Source organism: Barbus barbus, assembly GCF_936440315.1.
Source record: "Barbus barbus genome assembly, chromosome: 38".
Classification (NCBI taxonomy): Eukaryota; Metazoa; Chordata; class Actinopteri; order Cypriniformes; family Cyprinidae; genus Barbus; species Barbus barbus.
The window spans coordinates 7,012,775-7,033,416 of record NC_136716.1 but is presented as its reverse complement, the minus strand read 5'-3'; the positions used below and the strand labels follow the sequence as shown (position 1 = coordinate 7,033,416).

Sequence of the window (20,642 nt, the reverse complement as noted above, 5' to 3'; positions counted from 1 at the left end):
TGAGGCCGCCGGAGAGGTGGAAGGGTGAATTAACTGTTGTTGGACAGCCTCCTTGTAATCCTCCATCGCCTTGCGCTCCGGGATGGACGGGGGTATACTCGACCCTTGGGGTGTATAGCTCCAGGCAGCAGGTCGATGGCACAATCCCATGGCCAGTGCGGTGATAATTTTGTGGTTGCCTGTTTGCTGAACACATCCTGGAACGCTAGGTAGTCAGATGGGATCGTCGGAACCTCACGAGGTTTGGGGCTCTCCACTAGGGTGGAATGAACTTGGAGCTTCAGGTTACTAACCAGGGGCACAGGGACGTTGGAGAGACAGTTTTGGATACAGGTTTTACTCCATCGGAGGATCTCGCTGGTATCCCATCTGACTTCGGGGGAATGTTGAGATAGCCAGGGGCGTCCCTGGATGATATTGACGTGGGTCCCTCCAGTACCAGAAAGGAAATCCTCTCCTGATGAAGACAGCCTACTTGCAGAGTGATCGGCGGAGACCGGAACTTGATGTGTCCACGCCCGAGCGGTTTTCCCTGTATGGTCTCGATCTTCAGCTCGGCCTGTCTCTCGGTAAATCAAGCTGTTTTAGGAGGGCTTGTGAGATGAAATTGCCTGAGGATCCCGAGTCCACAAGGGCGGGTACTGAAATTAAATGATGTGGGGTGAGCAGTTGTACCGTTAGCGGTGGTAGGGTACAGATAGCAGGCTCCAATTGGAGGGTACTCACCGCTGGCCATGGGGGGCGAGAGAGACACACCCAAATTAAGTGCCCCGGAACTCCGCAGTTAAGGCACAGCCCCGTGGCGAGACGTCGACCACGCTCAGTGCGTGAGAGGCGATTAGTATCCATTTGCATTGGTTCTGGTACCAGATGACAGGCAGCGGTTGAGGACAGAGAATGAGCGGTTATGTCCGGCTGATAAGCCGTGAGACATTGGGAGATCTTAACGGCCTTCTGCATAAAGCTCTCCAGACCAACAGTGTAATCATAGATCGCCATCTGGGCTCTGATCTGTGGATTCAAGCCCTGACGGTAAGCAGTGAGTAGCACTGCCTCGTTCCATCCACACGAGGCCGCCAGAGTCCGGAAATGCAGAGTATAGTCACTGGTCGAAGAATCTCCTTAATGGAGGCAGATGAGTTGGAGTGGGAAGTGGGAAGAGAAAGCATCGAAAGAGTTAATTATAGTGGTCTGTGAGTTCCAGATGGCTCGTGCCCAGAGCAATGCCCGTCCGCTTAGCAGGGAGATCAGGAAGGCAACTTTAGCCCATTCGCTGGAAAATTTATGGGATTGCATCTCTATGTAGAGTGAAACTTGGAGTAAAAAACCACTACATTCAACCGCCTCACCCGAATAGTTTGCAGGGATGGCCATGGGACTGGCAGAGGCAGACTGAGGGTGTGTGACCAGAGAGAGAGCTGTTCGAAGAGTGCTGACCAGCTCTTCGAGGGGATCCGCAGTGGCGGGGGTTCGGGAACTCCATCTCCGGTCGTCGGTTCGGGTCTGGTCTTCTGTCAGCAGATAGACACAGAACACAGAGGTAAGTGTAATACAATCAACAGGTTTATTGAGTAGTAGCAGAGGGGAATGAGATGAGCAAAATGTCCAGGTGAGCAGGCGGGGAATGGGAACGTCTCTAAGGGCTTATCTGAGTGTGAATGTCCTTTTTCCTTTTCCAGGGGATCCGGAGGTAACAGTGGAGCGTGGAGACGGTGGAGAACTGGAGTGGTGGAGAACAGGGATAGGAACACTGGAACAACTGGTAAGTAGACAAAAGTTAAGTGGGTCAGGTTAGTCAACATGGACAGTTTGAGACCAGATAGTGAGTGAACGGGAGGAGTGCAGTGATATAGTGCTGCTGATTAGTGCTGACAGGTGGCAGTGATCAGAAATCAGGGGATTGGGATCTGGTGAGTGTCTTTGGTGGAGACTGCGGTGACCCTCTGACAATAAGTTAGTTCTGTTATTTAGTTCTATGATTAGTCTCTATATACATATACCATACAATATATATATATATATATATATATATATATATATATATATATATATATATATATATATATATATATATTGTGACGAGTCGGCTGCCTCCCCCCTTATTGTCATCACCACCCCGTCCCGTATTCGCCGCCCTTCACCAGGCTCCCGACGGGAGTGGGTGTGTGAGAGAGGAGGGGCGCTGAAACAGCCAGGGCTGGCGGCGTGTGATGAGGTGCACCTGATGTGAATAGAGCCTCATCACCGCCGCCGTTTAAATGCCGAGCGCGCCTCTCCTCGGGAGACCGGTCTCTTCCCCGTGCATGCACGCTGGTGTCCTCGCGGGTCCAGGAAGGGCGCGTCGAGATGGGAGACTGCCGCACCCGTTACGGCTGACGGACCAGTATGCCGGGCCGTTTAATCCCCCAGAAGCTCCGGGGGCCAAGGAGTAGGACGAAGCTCGAGAGAAGCTGCCGCCACTCGCTCTCGGACCCGAGAGGGGAGCGCGTGCGGCCACCGGACTCCGCCCCTTCCCTGGACCCTTCCTTTCTGAACACTGCCCTCCTTCACGTACCCCGCAGCACGACGAGGACACCAGATCCCCTGTTTATTTTGGACACTTTTTCCCCTTGGACACTATTTTGATTATTATTGTTTAATAAAAACCTCTCCGAGGCCTGACGCCACACCCACTGTGTCTGTCGTTTGCTCCTCCCACCACAATATATATATATATATTAGGATATATTATAAGAGTGCAGATATTTAGTATAACATCACTGGAATATATGATTGTTTGTGTAACTCTGCTTGCCTTTTTTTGCAGCATTCCATGCCTAAGACTAAAGAATGTAAATTGTGAGGATTGGAGTGGAAGCTAAATGGAAGATTTTTTTTGAAAGACAGGGCATCTGTGTTTTCATCCGCTTTTGAATTGCTCGGAGTGGGGTTTCTCACATTAGCAAGTGGGAAGATGAAACTGATGTCATTTAATTTCACTTATGTGCTCCATTCCAAAATGTCTGTCAGTCTGTCAGTGTTCCTTGGCAAAAATGGAAAGCTTGATAGTTTGGTTTCTTTTAGAACAAGTTGTGTTGATGAATAAAATATATACAACATATAAAAAAATAAAACAATCACACTCCCAATATCAGGTATTTCAGAATATTACTACAGTGCTGCCTTTATGTATGTCTACGAAAATACTGGTGCATCCCTAGGAGCAACGGCTTTGAAAAAAGCCTGAAATCACAAAGCACTGTATTTAACTCTCTTTGTCACTCTTTGTGTTGAGCTCTGACCCTTCCATAATGTTCTGGATGTTGATGGGCCCTGCGGGGGCTCTATTCAGCTGCAGGCAGCTCCAATCCACACTCAATGAAGAGGAGGGGCAGTACACGGACGTGTTCTAATCACTGTTGCGATGACACCAAGCAGAGAGTGGTGCTTCAGTCATTTACAGCGCCACATCTGTCTTGTTCTGCCCAATTTGCTGAACACAGTTTCAATGAGACACTGGTGCTGGCATTCATCAATATGTTTTGAGGTGTCTATGGACCAAGTTTGTTTTCATTGGCTCCCTCGCCTTCCCGGTGCAATGAATCAATCACTGCGCAAAGTCCTGATGTAGTTACGCAGTTGCACGCAACATAAAAGACACCGCAGGTTTGACAAGAACAACCGGTGACTTGAAAAATGGCAACAGATGTATATATAACTCATGTGTATTGGTAATTATGGGGAAATATTATTGGCCCATGCCCAGACAGCTTTATGTGATACTTGTTTACCAAAATTTGCATATTACATGTATCCTCACTGAACACGCCTGATTAATGTTGACTGATAATTGGCATCATTTTATGGTTTCATTTGCATAAACAATAAAAAAGAGGCCATATGCTGAAATGCAAATGGAACTTAGTTCATCAAAACCTTCATACAAAAATGCAATTGATATAGAATGTAAAATGCACAGTCAGCCGATCATCAACACAAAATAAACACTGATGGATGCAAATATAATGTAATAGACAATTGTCATATTTTATTTTTGATGCTTTGATGCTGCCAGTGTTGACAAGGGAATACTTCTATTTCAGTATGAACAACACTAATTATGGCAGGTGAATAGTAGCGTCCTGCAGTTGTAAGAATTACAGAACCTCAGACACTTTGAACTTCTGAGATGGACAACATTAACATACAGACATCTGTCGCCACATCCCACTGAGAGAAAATGCGGGAAAACACCTCTCTGACATATGCATCAGTTCCTTTTCATCAAAATTACCTTTAACTTGCAAATTACAATTGTTAGTTCCTATCTCCATCTCGGGGGGTATTGGGTCTTGTCTGAAGCACTTAAGGAAATGTTACAAAAGGATCGAGGCGATTTTCTGTAGCCAGAAGCCCGTAATGTGGTGTGTCTCGATACTTCACACTATGTATTTCTATAAAGTCAGGTATGCATCTTTTACTCGTAGATTTATCTTTGGGAATTTAATGTTTTGTTTTGAAATAAGATTTGATCTCTTTGAATTGGCTGTGTAACTGGCATAACACATAAGTATTTACCTGACTGATAATAAATTGTTACATTTGACCTTATTCTGTTTTACTCTGTAATTATTGACTCTAGTAGATTACGTTGTATTCTTGTTAGCAACATGAGCACCCGAATGAACGAGTAAATATAAAGTCAACAGTTAACTAGAATAATCAAATATCAGAAGAATACTAATTAGAAATAGACAAACAATCAATTTGCATTTTAACCTAAATACGAAGTCATAATAAAATGGAGTCAGATTAAATAATAAAATGGAGTCATATTAGAGTTAAATTAAAGAACTTCGTGCATTGAAAAGACCAAACACGCAGGAAACCTTCAACCAATATTGGATGCCTTCTTTGGGCCAAATGTGTGGATCTTACACAGTCAAATATATTTGTACAGTAACCACTAAACTGCATAATTTACCATTGTAAAGTAACTAATTTCATATAGCTGTACTTGTTTTATGTCTCTTGTGCTCTTTCTTCTCACATAAAATAATTATTTTAACTAAAATCAATATTTCAAGTACATTTATTTATTTGTTTGGCAAGTAGCTGTGTAATACGCATAATAAAGTACCATAGGCCATGAAAGTATCTGGTTGTTGCCTTGAGGGCCTTTTTGGCTATTTCTGAACATCTGCTTAAATACGGTGCTGTAGTTTAAGGAACTGTACTGGTCACTCATTTCCGTGGAGACTGAGGATTTCAGCACAAACTCTTGCCTCTACTTACAGTACATTCCTGCAAAATTCTAAAACATGCCTATACATAAAATTAACAGCAGTTCACCAGCTGAAATTAACACTAATGACAGTAAAACACTACATTTTATTCATTATCCTTTTTTTGGGAAACAAATGTATGGTATAAAAGCAAAAATGTGAAACAATAAGTTGCTGAAGAAATATATTTGTGAAAGAAACAATTTGTGAAAGCGCATATATTAATTATTCAGTAAAATGTATTTAATCAGTAAATTTGCCTAAAACATCTATTTAAAGTAGGACTACTTTTCTAGATGAATGAACTTCTGCTTCTGCATTACTGATGTAATTCCTTTGGGTGCTGTTTGCTCCATGCAAACGGCCCCTTTCTGGTCTCCTTGCTCAAATCATGTAAAAGTTACTGGGTTTCTGGTGGTAAATGTTCACTGATAAAGAACTCTTCCCAGACATTATTAACAAGTTTTTTTTTTTTTTTTTACCTGACTCATAAATATCCCCTGTAAGACTTTTTTTTAAACTATGGATGATTACGTGGTTAACAACATTTCACAGATGATGTCAAAACAAATCAAAACAAAATGCTTAAAGGGGATAGTTCATCCAAAATGAAAATTTTGGCATAATTTACTCTCAAAATATCCCTCAAACCTGAATGACTTTCATTCACTGTAGTTGCTTGATACTTGAGAACCAAGCATATTTGGGTTTCTCTTTACAATATTTGATGTGTCATATATGTGTGTGTGTGGAGTGATCAAAATTTGTATGTGAATTAAAGCCAAAATTATGTCTGTCATACAAAGCAATCATGTCTCTGTAAACCGTTCAATTTATTATTACTTTACAATGTATTTTTGTACTTTTTGTAGCACACAAATGTTGGTCACATGAACTTTGAATGGATAGCAAAAAAAGAGAGAGAGAGAGAGAGAGAGAGAGAGAGAGATGTAAAAATACCATAATTTATACTTTGAAAATGAAAAAGAAAGTGTTATGGGTTTATAGTTAACAATGACAGAATTTTCATTTTTGAGTGAACTAACCCTTGAACTACAACATCCAGAACTTTCCTTTAACAGTAGGACTTACAAAAAGCCCTACCTAACCACCAGCCTCAGTGCAACAACACATCCACATGACCTCTTAAGTGGGCAGCAGTTTGTTCAGGCTTCACTGCTCGGCAAACCTAAGCGCACCCATGTTTTTTTGACCGAGTGTGACTCCGTACGGCTGCCCATCCCATTGCAGAACACCACACGACTGGCCGCAAGAATGAAGCCATTCTCCCTCCTCGACCAAAACTCAGCATGTAGAGCATGCTGGAATTCAGCGGTGCAAGCAACAGAAAAGAAACCAATAAAAAGAAAGGAAAACAGTCAAAAGCTTCACCATCCTGGAGACTGTTTTATAGAGGCCGTGTGGCAAATTAGCACCAAATTGACAAGAAAGAAACCTCTAATTGGTGTGGAATAGTAAAAGCTGTGAGAGTTGTGGTGGTTTTGTGCATCATGTTAGTCAAACAGAGGCCAAAGAGGGCAGGAAAGAGTTAATGTTACAGTGGCGCTGTATTGCGCGGCTCCACTCCAAATGAAAAATCAACAGCATGTCCCAGAGTGCTGAGCGAAGAGACAGAAAAGGAGCTAAAGAAGAGAGAAAGACATAAGAAAACAAAAAAAAGTGCAATGGAAAAAAGAAAACGGGGAAACTGAGAGAGACAGCAAAAAGGATGATTTTTGTGTGGGGTGTGGGATGATCTTAAGACCTGGAACACTAATCCTTCAGACATGGAACAAAACGTGTGGGACATCACACTTTACTTTATCTGCTGCTGAAAATAAAAATTTCCCATGAGATGATCAGAATGTTCCATTTGCTCTAGTCACTCTGTATTTTTTGAAAATTATTACACTACATTATCGCTCCTCCTAAATCCACCTGCAGAGCAAAACTAAATAATTCACATAACTGAAAAAAATATATAATATACATATGTGCCATAGTAGTAATAGAAACATTTCTACTTTGTCCATGCTGAAGGATGGTTATTTTAAAAATATTCCCTTTTTTACAGCCTCAAAGCTGTTCTTGTCAACATTAGGATTTGGGTTATCATATATTTATGAAAACGTTTAAAAGTTCAACATAGACTCATTGGAATAACCTCAGCCTACATTTTAGCAAAACTCCAAAACACACCCACATAATTCAATGCAATTTCAAGCTGAAATGAACACTAGTGGCAGTAAAATACCAATAACTTTTATTAATTTTCAAACAAATTATGATTCCAGTAAAAGATTGATTATTTTGTGTGTGTTTCTTGCATAACACTATGCTGTGACCTCAAAATACTTTTACCAGTGCATAATTTGTAAACAGATACATTTTGCCATTTCCATTACATAACCAGCTCCATATGTATGACTTTTCCAAAGTGGTAAACTAGCTCAATAGCTCACCTGGTACAGTGTTGCATTTGCGATGCACTCAGGTATGATTCCTGTAAAAAGAGCTCAAAGAGTTGCCGAACCAGGGTGTGTCATTAAGGTGTGTGTGTCAGCTGTGCACTTTCCAACACAGGTAATTGATCCAACACATGATTATGCAGGAAATATTAAACATGAAAATGTATCTGCCATTCATATCAGAAATTGATTTGAATATACAATAAATATTACAATTACTCACCATGCATCATTTCGGAAATAAAGCTTCATGTCTTTAAGTCCGTGCCATATGTTGTCAGCATTATTTTTTTAACAAATTATGATGTGTATATTTTGCTTCATATATTAGCAACATCTATTTCAGACTCTTCAAGAAATTCTAATTGCAAATTCTATGGCATTTACAGTTTCCATAGGAGTACATTTTATGTTTATGTTGTTGAATTAAGTTAATTAATTAATTAAGTCTTATGTTCATCTGATGTTTGCTACTGTAATGAATACTAACGTGACTTTTTAATGAGCAGGAAATTCCCGACATTAAACAAATAACCAATTACATGTTTAGGAAGTTTGTGTTTTAATAATGTTCAGGGAGACTTCAGATATAAAAACACTTTGTTGGGTGATGTTTTCATTAAAAGAGTTGCAGAACCACACAAAAATGGCATGGTTCCTATACAGCAAATGCTTTTTGCAACACTATAGGTTAGGTTTTGGTATAGGTGGGACTTTATTTTCAAACAATAGATCATTAACCTTTTAGCACTACTCAGTTATGGGAAAAACGGAATGCATATTTAAAGGAGAGGAAAGAAAATGAAAGAATGTGATGTGTGGCCAAGTATGGTGACCCATTTAGGGCCACTCGTTTTCCCCATTTAGGGCCACTGGACATTTCACTATGAAAAGTGTCACAAAATGTGCAAGAAAAACTTAATAGCCTTCTTACAGAAATGTCGCTACAGGCACTTTCTCAATGAGCCTGGGAAACTGAAAAGCTTTAATCTGATCAGCTAGCATTAAAGGGTTAGTTCACCCAAAAATTAAAATTCTGACATTAATTACTCACCCTCATGTCGTTCCAAACCTGTAGCACCTTTTTTCATCTTCAGAACACAAATTAAGATATTTTTGATGAAATCCGAGAGCTCTCCAACCCTCTAAAAGAATACTTTTTGTATGCAAAGAAAACAAAAATAACAACTTTATTAAACAATTCTTCTCCCCCGAGTGACAATCTTCTGTCTTATAGAAGAGTACCACAAAGCATGCACATCGCATTCCTCTTCTTGTAAACAAGACACAGCACGCGCATGCGTCGTGGTACTTTCGATAATGGTGAAGAAATTGTTGAATAAGGTCGTTATTTTTTTATTTGAATTTTTTTACATAAAAAGTAGAGTTCTGTGAGATTAAATCTTTAAATCATAAGGTTTGAGATTATTTATTGTCAAGTAAACTATATTTTTTTTATTTTCCCACCCCTAAACAATAAGCAAAAAACAACCTAACTCTCGTAGGCTAATTTGCATGGCTGTCAGACTGTCGCTTCCTGTTTAAAACGGCAGTTTTAGGTTAGAATAAACTGTGAAGTGGACCACACTTTATGCTGATAGTCAAAAGACTGGGTATGTGAGACTATTTGCTCCTACCCACCATCAACCACTAACAACTGCCTAGGGAACATAAATACACCACCAATAATTACTTATAGCCAGATTATAGAGCTGACAGGCCTGCTGAGATTATGTTAGGGCAAGCTCTCACAGGCTGATGGGATAATATTAGACCGAAAGAGAGAGAGGGAGAGAGTCTAAGGCACAGCAGGGTAGATGGTTTTCAGGGCCTGGGTTTTCCTTGGCATGCTCAGCTCCATGTGTATCTGGTGAGGGGCTAAGCTCTGGAGATAGCGCTGGAGAAACTGATACTGGCAGCAAAGGGAGGGAGTGGGGAATTCTGCTGATCACAATAAGGCCTCTTTTCTCTGAAAATGTTATCAGGTTCAATTAGAGAAAGGACAGGCTTGGCTTTCTTTTTATAGTAGAGTGCCTAGGGCTGTGTGACATGTAATTACATCGTAATGTAACCTGAGAGCTTGTCTGCAGTTTACGGTCTGCTAGTTAATTACAGTGTGTATGATGTTACCATAATGCTTGAGTGTTTTACTGCACTGATATTGGTGATAATTTCGGTGTATTTTGGTCCTACAATGATGTAACCAACTAAACATGAATACAGTGGCTTCCAAATACTGCTCAGATTCTTGATTATGAATCAAACTTGCCCTTGAGGTCCACACTTTGGTCCTTGAGGGTGTATGGGACAGTCTTGAACGCATTGAGGTGTTGATGTTCAAGTCAACATGAATCAAAGTAGGTCTTGTACACCTGAACTTGTCTTGACCAGTAACTTCAGGAAACCTACACTATGTGGATAATAGATTAATGGTCTTTTTTATTTAAAGGAATTAAATAATTTTACATATTTATTATAAAGTATGTTGGTTGCACTTTATTTTACAGTACGCGTACTTACGTGTATTTACAATGTACTTACAGTGTACTTACACAAGAAAGAACTGGTAATATAAGGTAACTACATGGGGTAGGGTAAGGTTTAGGGGTAGGTTCATGGTTAGTACCTAGTTTTTGTAATTATTACAATAAGTACACAGTATGTACATGAGGAACAGGACTGTAAAATAAAGTGCTACCAGTATGTTTTTGTAAAGTAATATTTGCAAATAATATTTTTATTTTCAGTGCACACTCACATTTACTCTTACTGTATACCTCATACTGTGCTGTATACCTCATGTTAAAAATTATTCAGTTAGGAATTACATGAATCATGTAAACAATTGTTAAAGGGGTCATGACATGAGAAACCAAATTTCCCTTAATATTTTGATACAGGAGATGTCTTTGTATGCTTAATACATCCTGCAAGTTTCATTACTTAAAATGTCCCCATCATCAGTAAAAAAAAAAGCATTTATGTAATAACCCTCAGAAGACGGCTCATTTTGGATCCGAGGGACAAGGTCACATCAGTTGGGCACAGTTGTTTCCTTAAAAACTGCCTCCAGAGCAACACATCGACATAGGCCCTGCCTACTGGCATTCAGCCGCTAACGACTTGACACTTGATCACGCTGAATGCGAGTCGCATTGCGTCAAAAGTGAACAGACATTACAATCACTGCCACTATCTTGTCAACATTGGAAAAAGTATACAGATGCACATTCATTACAGTCCAAGCGCCTGAGTCTGTCGTCAATAGGACAAATGGAGTGAAAGAAAGTTTGCTTTAACATGTTTGGTTTAAACAACATTTGGTCAAAACACTCACATGCAATAGTGAGGAGGCATTGATAATGTTCCCTATGCAATGACATTAGCCAGTCATAAAAGTGGCCAACCACTGAGAAGCCTTAAAGGACCCACCCCTTAAAAACAGCCTGTTTCAGAGAGAGGTTTAGAATGAGGGTTGAAAATAATAGGTTTTCTATTAAGTTAGTTAGTTTGTTAGTGCAAAACAACTTTATTAACATTATCTGTAAACCTCAAGGAGCATATCAAAATAATAAAAAATCTATGTCAGGACCCATTTAATATTTTCAATTTATTGACTGACAGCCAAAACCTTGACCAATTTGAAGTATATATCAGTCACATAGGATTAGTTTTTAGTAAATGTGTATGTAAATTAATTTTTACTTCAGATGCTATCTGCAATGGTTATGGTCTTTTCGGGCACGATACGCGAACTATTTAAATCATTAAGGTGTGTGTGTCAGCTGTGCACTTTCCAACACAGGTAATTGATCCAACACATGATTATGCAGGAAATATTAAACATGAAAATTGATCTGCCATTCATATCAGAAATTGATTTGAATATACAATAAATATTACAATTACTCACCATGCATCATTTCAGAAATAAAGTTTCATGTCTTTAAGTCCGTGCCATATGATGTCAGCATTATTTTTTAACAAATTATGATGTGCATATTTTGCTTCCTATTTTAGCAACATCTATTTCAGACTCTTCAAGAAATTCTAATTGCAAATTCTATGGCATTTCTAGTTTCCATAGGAGTAAATTTTATGTTTATGTTGTTGAATTAATTATTAATTTAACCGACGTTTAAATTAATAACTGTTTCAAAATGCATGCTGTTAACAAAATCATTGTACAAAAATTAGCAGTTAGTCTGTTGTACAAGGGAAACAATATTCACGTTTACATAATTTTTTATTTATTTATGTAATTGTGTTGTAATATTGTTTTTATTCGAACAGCAGACTAACTGCAAATGCTTCAACAATGATTTTGTTAACAGCATGCGTATTGAAACAGTTATTGATGGAATATCCTAACTGCGCAAATTAAGGTATATGTGCAAATGTTACAAAGCATAAATCTTTATTCAGATTTCAGAATGAGCACTTAGTCATTTTAAATAGCCTACATATGTTGAGGATCTCGTCTTATGTTCATCTGATGTTTGCTACTGTAATGAATACTAACGTGACTTTTTAATGAGCAGGAAATTCCCGCCATTAAACAAATAACCAATTACATGTTTAGGAAGTTTGTGTTTTAATAATGTTCAAGGAGACTTCAGATATAAAAACACTTTGTTGGGTGATGTTTTCATTAAAAACAGTTAATTTCCTATTAAAATAAGATACATTTACGCCATGTTGTAATTATCTGTTTGGTGAATAGCACTGAGTTGAACATCAGTGTTGTCATCTAGGAATTGAACGCAGCATTAGTACTATTAGAATGTATTAGAATGTATGGGAATACTAGGGAATACCAATATGGTGGCACAGTGGCTTCATGAGCAATCCAGTTCTCTATTAGGCTATAGATCAGTGATGTACACCAGACTCAGACTTTACCTATGATACTTTTCAAAGTTAATGAGATCACATTGCATGGGCTTATGCAAGACAGGACACAAATCCAAATACAAGATTTTGGGCAGGGTCAGAGTCTATACAGTATGCTCCACACATCACTTTCCTTAGTGTATGATTAAGTAACCAACCCAGTGATATAGTCCACATCTCCAGAGCTATATCTGAAGGTCGAAAAGTATAACTAAAACTATTATTTTCCCTTTGCTTTATTTTCTGCTCCACCCTGTTATATAAGTTTTGATTATTTTCTAGAGTCACTTTTTCCTGTAGGTCCAATAAAATATCTGTGGGAAACACCTATGATTAAAAATTCATATGAGAAATTGGCATATGCACATACACCAGCTCTGTTCCAAAACCTAGTCAGCTGCCTACTAAGCATATTAAGACATCATAGTTGTGCTCTCAATGCAAAGGGTGTTTCAAAATGTGGGCAGCAACTTTTTGCATGCCTCCTCCATGGTTAGGCAATCCCAGAATGGACTGCAATAAGTTCAGTGAAAATAAATATCCATGTTGATGGAGAAGAGATAAATGGCAATTCAAAATAGACTTTTAATACTCAAAATGATTTATAAAAATAGTTAGGCTAAATCTACTTCAAAATGTACTCAATGAAGAAATTATGTTTGTGTTCCTTAACTGATTCATGTGGAAGCGATTTACATGATTAAAATCAACACACTTTTTTCAGTGTATGTATTCAGTGTTTCACGCTTTTTATTTCTTACTGCTTGAAGAGGACCAAACTGCTTATGTTGCTGCATGTAGAGCATTTTGAATTATAATGCTTCAATATTAATTGGATTGATTGGTAACACTTTAGAATAGGGAACACTTATTCACTATTAACTACGACTTTTCTCTCAATAAATTCCTAATTTGCTCCTTATTAATAGTTAATAAGGTAGTTGTTAAGTTTAGATATTGGGTAGGATTAAGGATGTAGAATAAGGTCATGTAAAATAAGGCATTAATATGTGCTTAATTACTACTAATATATGGCTAATATTCTAGTAATATGCATGCTAATAAGCAACTAGTTAAGAGACCCTAAAATAAAGTGTTACCATAATTTCTAATTTGTTTTTTAGATTATATATTTTGTTATGATATATATATAATAATGCAGCATCTACTTTCGGCCCACAACCCTAAATCAAATTAGATTTTTGTCCCTTCATATTAAAACATGTGAGAACTTCTTTTGTACTATTAAATCTTGAATTAGTTTGTATATTTGTTGTCTTTATAGTTTTTAAATAATTTTATTTCAGTTGTAGTTTTATTAGTTTGGTATATCAAGTTAAGCTAAATGAAAATGATAAGTATACAAAATAATATATATATTTTTTTGTTGTTGTTGTTGTTGTTGTTGCTGTTGTTGTTGTTTTAATTCATGTAATGAAAGTTTTTTAATGCTTTCATAAAAAATAAAAAAAATAACCCAGCATTTTTTAGCGGGTAAGTGTTCTCCTACCAGACTGACCTAATTGTTCTCTCTTTCTTTCTCAACATCTATCTATTCTTTATATCTCTGTAACTCGTTCGTTCTTGCTCTCATGAGCACAGGGATTCGTCTCATCTGACACATAGAGATTATCTAATACCATCAAAGGAAGCAGGAAGATAAAACGATAGTGTATTAAAATAAGTGGACTCAAGACCTAACCATTTCACTGTGTGTATATGTTGAAGGTAAAGAACCTCTGTATTTCCCAAGTAACCCGCACAGAGCCGTCTGTGCTTTCATCCACTCCAGGAATCATAAGGGTTTAACTTCCCAGTCCCTGCTCCTATTCCTGCCTTCCCTCCATCTCTCCATCTTTTCTCACACTCACATGCTCTCTAGAGGCACTGGATGCTGCATCATGGCTTCAGGCAGTAAAATCACCATAGCATTACCATCTTTTACCACAAAATTTGAACACCCATCTTGTAAAAATATCTGTACATCCCCCATTCTGTGTCTCCTACGTGCTCAGTGGTTTGGATCATTAAAGATTGTGTGTTTTGAAGAATTCCTCGTCTCCTCGCTCCTTTGTTCCCTGGCTCCTACGTGTTGTGACAGAAGACCGGACCTTGACCGACACTTCTATGGAAGTCGCCGCTCGGATCATCGCCCCTGCCCGTCGAAATGTCCCATTCTATGAGTACGCCGGGGAGTTCTGCAAGATCGCCGCAGCGATGGTGTGGTATGACGCCACCCTCAATCATCTATACTGGCTCAGGGCCAATTTCCATCACCCCGTGGACCTCCCGGACACCACTGGACTAAGTTGGAGAGAAGGAATCTTCCAGAGTCTGGGAAGTGTCCGGTCCCGAGCCAGAACCAGCCCACCGTCGTCCGCGGCCAACGCAAGTCAGCTGCCGTGGCCAACGCCAGCCCCCAAGCCCACCATCCGCGGCTCTCCCAAGTCCGCCGTCCGCAGCGAAAGCAACGCCGCCGTCTGCGGCTCACCCAAGCCCAGTGCCAGCTCCTCGAAAGCGCTATGCTGTGCCTGCGCCTCCAGAGCGCCCTGCAGTGCCAGCCCCTCGAAAGTGCTATGCCGTGCCTGCGCCCTCCAATGCCGGCCCCTCGACAGTATCCTCCAGTGCCCACCTCTCCAGGGCCCGTTCCTCCAGTGCCCGCCTCTCCAGGGCCCGCTCCTCCAGTGCCCGCCTCTCCAGTGCCCATTCCTCCAGTGTCCGCACTTCCAGAGCGCTCCCAAGGGTCCGCGCTTCCAGAGCACCCCCCATGAGTCTGCGCTTCCAGAGCGCCCCCAAGAGTCCGCTCCTCCCGAGAGCCCCCAAAGTGCCCGCTCCTCCAGAATGCCAACCAGATAGAGCCCCTACTTTCCCCAAGGATTTTTTTAGGGGGATTAGTAGAGCTCCAGCCGTAGAGGCCGAGTCCCGGAATGGGCACCGCCCTGGAGGCCTTCTGCTCCTGAACCCTGCCCCTTGAGGCCTCCAGAGCCCCCCCCCGTTGGATGTCCAGGAGGGGGGAGTAAATGTCAGTCCTGTCTTCCTGTGTCTTGTGCTTCCCTTCCTCTCGTGCCCATATTAGTTTTTTCTGTTCTCATCATTAGTTTATTAGTCCCCAGCCGTGTTTCTTTAATTATCTAGTTTGTCCTCATTTAGTTTTCTTACTTAAGCCCTGTGTTTCCCTGTCTCTGGGGTCCGGTCTTGAAAGTCGTTAATTGTCATTCTGTGTCTCCTACGTGTGTTTTGAAGAATTCCTCGTCTACTCGCTCCTTCGTTCCCTGGCTCCTATGTGTTGTGATACATACACACATAGATAAATAGTTCAGACAAACTGGTGGTCCAGCCATTGGCTGAGGTAGAAGCTGCATGTTGGGTCGCATATAGAAAGCTGGGCAATGATTTGAAAAGTTAGCAGTGTCTCCAGAAACTTCACAGAAAAAAAAAATAAAAAAACGTTTTGCAAGTTAATTGCATGTGTGCTGTCTGGTTGTATAACCTACCATGTGCTCTTGCATCACTGCAGTAATAAACTTTAGTATAGTACCGTTCATAAATCAGCGGCATTATAGAGATTTAAGAGTGTTATTATTCAGATAGCTACATGTAAACATTGATAGTTCTGTTACAGTTAAAGACAGCTCTCCACAAACATACTCAACATAATGTAATATAATGCAACAAGGTCAAAGAGAAAAGAAAAGCTTCTTTGAACAATATGGCTATGTGATATAATAAATCCATTCTAAGAACTATAAAGAGGTAAAAATCAGGCTCAAAATGAAGCAGTTATACTCTATACTCTACAATAACAGAAGCTCTATCAAATTACAGTCAAGCATACCAAATACACGTCTGATTTAATTAGCAAAACAATCTGGTCCATACACCACACAAAAACAACAGAAATAAAATTTCGAAAACAGAGCAATTGAAATAATTAAATATCATTTGCCAGGAGATGTTGAGTCACTATCATGTTTTTAATGCCAGAATGCTTTTTCCATCCCATGCTGACACTGGCCTTACTCATCGTTTAAAGAAGTGGACTAAGAACAACTGGGCTCTGCTCATCAGGAGAAGAAGAAAGAGCTGATAATGCGTGATTTTGGAACGTCAAACAACAAAACATATACAGTGAAATATTATAGCCATTATTACAATGCAGTTTCCTGTTACCTGTGTGTTATATTGAACATTGTTTGCATTGGTGTTGTATATCAACACACACAGTACGTAACAGCTGTTTAAGATTGAAATCATGGCCAAAACAACCAACACATACAAGAGTTATTTGAAACGAGGCAAAGTTTAACAGGTAAATACGATAGGTCTGAACTCACACACATACTTGACAGCAGTGAACAGGACACTGCGTGTGAGAAGAGTGTATTGTACTATGACCTTGATTTAATTACCTACGAGCTAACAGAGTTTGCATTAGTTATCGTCCATAAAACTCTACAGAATAACATTTTGAGTTAATGGGAAAATACAATAAATAAAACCTCCGGTAACACTTTAGAATAGGGAACACTTATTCACATTTAACTACGACATTTGCCTCAATAAATTCCTAATTTGTTGCTTATTAATAGTTAGTAAGGTAGTTGTTAAGTTTAGGTATTGGGTGGGATTAGGGATGTAGAATAAGGCCATGTAGAATAAGGCATTAATATGTGCTTAATTAGTACTAATAAATGGCTAATATTCTAGTAATATGCATGCTAATAAGCAACTTGTTCAGAGACCCTAAAATAAAGTGTTACCAAACCTCCACAGTATAAAATTGTATTTGGCTATATAATTATATACAAAGCCTTTGCAACAATAAGACATTTTCAGTCTATCGTGTCTGTCTACATTCATATGAAGACAAGTTCTCACATTCATCTTGCCAATCTTGCTGAATTTGTCTTATTCAATTCATTATTGTGTTTTGAGATAGCTAAGCTGTTACAGTAACACTTTAGATTGGGAAACACTATTAACTAGTCACTTATTAGCATGCATATTACCAGAGTATTGCTGTTTATTAGTACTATTGCTGTTTATAAGCACATATTAATGCCTTATTCTGCAACAACTACTTTACTTACTATCAAAAAGCAGCAAATTTTGAGTTTATTGAGGGAAAACATTTAATAGTTAATAGTGAATATGTGTTCCCACAAGTGTTACCACTGTTACTGTCTCAGCAGCCTTGGTTCTGGATCTATTTTTGCTAATGTGTTCTAAGCTACAAAGCAAATCATTCAGCTCAAAGATGAATCAGATTTTTTTTGCTTAAAACATTGTCATGATTCTGGCTTCTATAGTAATAGCAACTTCTTGGATCTTCTGATTTAGGGAATTATAGTTCTTCACCAAGAATTTGCCAATTACACTTGCTGTTGTCCAGGATGTAACCAAATATTTAGGAGAGCCAGATGTAAATGCTTAAGAATCAATCAATAAAAAACTCAACACATTGTCATGGCAATTTGTAATGTTAATTGGTGGTGAATTTGTATGAATTTTACGATCTCATATGAAAATATGATCTGTTTACGCTCCACTGATGGTTAGATTTAGGGGTGCGGTTAGGCGTGGACCTTCATGCTTTCTCTTTTTCCCCTAAAAATCTCATGTTTCCATGCAAATCACATTGTACAAATTCATACAGAATCACCACTTTGCAAAATGCTTATGTATTTTCTAATTAGATTGGAATGGAAAAACCTACATTGTTCACCACTAATCTGAATATTGAAGGGCATGTACCAAGGTTACTATCGATCGATCGATCAATCAATCAATCAATCAATCAATCAATCAATCAATCAATCAATCAATCAATCAATCAATCAATCAATCAAATTAGTAAACGAAAAAGTAAATGACAAAAACACTGTTAATGTATATATATATATATATATATATATATATATATATATACACATACATACATTTTTGATATATGAAAATATAATTTATCAATATTTGACCATTACTGCATACAAACACCATAGAGTTTAAAAAGAAATAAAAATATTTTTACCAGAATTATCATCATGTTTCTAAACATTTGCGATATACCCTGCCTGTCAAAAGTGACAAGGTGTTTCTCATGTATTTCAGCGTGCAGTGAAATGATGAGCAACTGACTGTTCACTTCAAAACTAAGACAGTAAGAACCACATCACCATATTAAAGTAAGCTAATGAAATAATCTCAAAATTATGATAACCAATAACTGTCAAAACCTACAGAGCTGCCTTCCTAGACTGCATTTATGAGTGGTATATGCCCCCAAAATGCTGTCTAGGTAGTACAGTATGTAGTTCTAGGCTTTCTTTGAGACGCTGCACATTCTATTCAGCACTATCAGGAATGTTCATGCAAAACAACTTACAAAGTTAATCTTGCAGTGTCATGCTGCATATTTAATCGCTAAATAAAACATCTCTGGCATATGTGTTATCTTCAGCGGATGTTTAGTGAAGGCGAGAGAGTAAATGAATGATCTTGAATAAATACCTGAACCTGTTGACTCCGCCCCCGCTCACCGCCTCAACTCCTGCCGCGCAGTTTCATCAGAACGATGCTGCAGCTGCAGTAAAGTTCCCTGTCCGCTCAAGAAAACAGCAACAAGCGCATCATTAAGAGCCTTCAAATGTGTTTTTAGTAAAAGTTGAGTAAGAACCCCGTATGAAGCAGCGGCCATAGGAGAGTCATGTGTACTGTGTCTCTATATGTGTGTGTGTGTGTGTGTGTGTGAAACCCAACACGAGTGAATGAACCCGCCCCCGTTTCCTCAAAGTCCCGTTAACTCTCTCATCTCCATCTTTGACAGCATGCGTCCCAATGTGCATACTATCCACCCTATCTGCCCTAAATAGTATTGAAAATTACAACTATAACAGAATTTAGGATGGATAGTTTGCACATGGGGACGCAGGCATATCTATCACTGCCTTTGTTTCCGATATAACAACATAGCATAACTTTCAATAATTACATTAATAGACATTATATATGATATATGCATTGGGGCATATCAATGTGCATTAAATGATTGTTAATATTTCTTCATGAATAGTCTATTCATATTTTATGTGCATTAGGCTAGTCTATATGTGAATTAATGTGAATTATATAATTATTATTTTTAGAATTACAATTTCTTTAAAAAAATGACATTACAATAATAATAATAATAATAAATAATATAATAATAATAAATAAAGAAAGGGGATGTCAGTCCTCTGTCGTGTGTGTCATGTGTTCCTGCCTCATGTGTCCATATTTGGTTTGTTTCCTGTCCTTGTTAAATGTAATCAGTAGTTAATTCTTGTCCAGCTGTGTTTGTCTAATTATCTATGATTAACCTGTGTATTTACTTTTACTTTACTTACTTTTAGTCATTTAGCAGACGCTTTTATCCAAAGCGACTTACAAATAAGAAAAAGTAACTAAAACTAAAAGTTAACACTGTAAATACTCTATACATACACATTTAAGAAAATACAGAAATTAAATAAAATTGACAAATGCATACAACAACATTTCAATAGTAAACATATAAAGGAAAAAAATTAATAAATAAAATAAAAATAAAAAGCGATACTTATATCCTTTGCCAGTGTCCTAGCCCGGTGGAGTCGCATGGTAGAGTCCATGATCTTTACACTCTTTACTTTTTACTTTTAGTCATTTAGCAGACGCTTTTATCCAAAGCGACTTACAGATAAGAACAAGTAACTAAAACTAAAAGTTAACACTCTGTAAATACTCTATACACACCCATTTAAGAATATATATATATATATATATATATATATATATAGAGGACTATTTATAGTCCTGTCTGTTTAGTTTGATTTTGTCTGGTCTACTCGTTACCCCCAGTGTTTCCTGTCTGTAAGCCTTGTCTTGCCCTGCCTTGATGTGTTCAGTAAAGTCTATTATTTGAGTTTACGTCCTAGTCTGCGTGTTCCTGTGTCCCCCTCGTGTGTGCACCGTGACAGGGGAACTGTAGCGAAAG

At 38.6% G+C, this 20,642-nt stretch overlaps 1 protein-coding gene across 1 annotated transcript in view; it reads right to left on the bottom strand.

Moving 5' to 3' along the window:
• Window positions 1-19,403, bottom strand: part of LOC306858062 (retinoic acid receptor alpha-A) — a 190,443-nt gene extending 171,040 nt beyond the window's left edge. The window contains exon 1 of the mRNA XM_079398439.1: window positions 19,136-19,403. The gene's annotated coding sequence lies outside the window, so the exon portion shown is untranslated. The remainder of the gene's footprint in view (window positions 1-19,135) is intronic.
• Between the last annotated feature and the right edge of the window lie 1,239 nt (window positions 19,404-20,642).